At 53.6% G+C, this 2033-nt stretch overlaps 1 protein-coding gene across 1 annotated transcript in view; it reads left to right on the forward strand.

Annotated features, from left to right (window-relative positions):
- ADAMTS9 (ADAM metallopeptidase with thrombospondin type 1 motif 9) overlaps positions 1-2033 on the forward strand; it is a 90232-nt gene that overhangs the window by 73295 nt on the left and 14904 nt on the right. The gene's annotated exons all lie outside the window — the stretch shown is intronic.

Here is a 2033-nt window from a genome sequence, read left to right on the forward strand (position 1 = left end):
GCCGGAGGGAAGGGTTTTGGGGTTGCAGCCCGGTTTTGCCAAAAAAAAAAAAAAAAAAAAAAAAAAATACAGAAGAAACGCTCATGCGTGCTGGCTGGAAAGGGGAGCTGAGAGACACCTCCGTAGGGCTAATGTATTGCTTTGTGCTGCCCGGTGTTTGGCGGGGACCTATGCAAATATTGAGCAGGTTTTGGGTAGGGCAGATTTGGGTCTGTTCTGGGAGGCTGAGCAGTAGTCCCCCTCAGACCGAGCCCTGCCATGCTGCTCTGGCAGCGAGTCCCGCGCATGAGGGTTTGAAGGAACTGAGGAACATCGGTAATTCCCATTTTCCTGCCCCGTTACCCTGGTTCCATCTGACAGCTCTCTCCTTTCACTGAGCACTGGATCTATGCTTTTTCCAAGCCACGAGCAGCACTGAGATGAGATGAGATCTCCCACAGGAGATGGTGTTTTTTCGAGTGACCAGGATCGGTTCCTGGCAAAAGCAACCCCTTAGGCTGGAGCAGGGGATAAAGCTGCTGCTCCAGTGGCTCGGGGAGCAACTCTGGCTCGCCTGCACTGCGGGCGAGGGGTGAGCCCCAGGCCAGTGGGTGGCAGGAGGAGAGGGGACTCTGGGCAGGAGGAAGGGGTCCAGGAGGAGACCTCCTGCCAGTTGCTCACAGGGTGCCGTGGCAGGCTTCGAGTGTACAACAGGTTTTGACAGAGAGGGTTCAGGCACCAAATGATCCTTTTCATTCTGGTTTCATTCCATTTTCAGCCATCCCTGGGTGAAAGAGCCCTGCCTCAGTTCTCCCCCATCCCCATCCAACTGTCCCAGGCTCTTCCCTGCGGTGCAGGGCCTTGGAAATGGGGAAGGCGATGGAGTTGCCAGCTCTGGGGAGCTGACTTGTGTGTCACAGTCCACAGAAGAGGCCACCACTTTGATGGAGAGGATGTCCTTGTCACACAGGGAGAAGGGGATTGCCCATCATGGGCCCTCCATGGGGATGCAGGGGATGGAGAGGGACAGCAGACACCCCCCCCCCCCCCAACCAGGTCCATCAGCCTCCCTGCAAAACCACTGCTGGCCCCAGTGGCAGGGCAGCAGGGGCTCAATCCTGCACCCTTGGAACAGCAAAGCTTCTGCTGACTTTGGAGGTGTGTGATCAGAGCCTGGTCCTGGTCCTCCTGATGCCTGCGGTGCACAACTCCGGGGAGCAGGATAAATATTAATCAAATGGGGCCCCAGCTTTCACTGGCAGTCAGGCTTTTATGTTGCTCCTGCATGGCCCATGGGGGGGCTTGAAAGAGGACGAAATTAGTTGAGGTCCCTTCCCCCGCTGAGACAGTGTAAAGAGGCCACGGTTTAAATGCAAAACAGGGCCTCCTGCTCCGGTAACAAAAGATGGGGAGGCACCACTGGCTTCTTACTCAAAGTCTTGGTGTTTGCAGACACGTCCAGAGCCTACCTTTACTGTGTAAAAAAAAAAAAAAAAAAAAAAAAAAAAAGAGAGGGAGAATAAGAAAAGCAAATTTACTGACAAGAGAAAAAGCGTTTCACACATGCAGAGGCTGTGCAACTTTTCCTAATATCCCCCTGCCCATGGTGTCTTGGCCTGGCGGGGATGGTGCAAACAAGTTCAGCTTCATTTCTACGGTCTCGGAAATGCTGGGAAGTTGTAATGAGTTTGTAATGAGTTTGTAATCCTATGTAACACATCCCCGGCTACAAGAGGCCGGAGGGGACTGTGCCCTGTTCCCACGTGCCAGGGAGCCGAGGGGCGATGGGATGCAGCAGGAGGCAAAGCCGAGCTGACCGTGCAGTGGTACCCGATGGAAACATCCCAGCCTGGAAAAGAAGCGTAGGAATGGCTGAGGGGGCTCCAGCAAATTCTTTGCAATGAACTTTTGCTTTTACAGAGCCCATTACATTTCTTCAGTAGTAAATTTACAGGTGGCAAAGCAGGTAACCAGGCAGCATGCAGTTGCAGTCCTTACCCAATGGTGTAATTAGCCCTGAAAAGCCATGCCCTCTACCCTGTCCTTTTGCTTTC

This window comes from Egretta garzetta, unplaced genomic scaffold, assembly GCF_000687185.1.
Source record: "Egretta garzetta isolate BGI_Z169 unplaced genomic scaffold, ASM68718v1 scaffold91, whole genome shotgun sequence".
Taxonomy (NCBI): domain Eukaryota; kingdom Metazoa; phylum Chordata; class Aves; order Pelecaniformes; family Ardeidae; genus Egretta; species Egretta garzetta.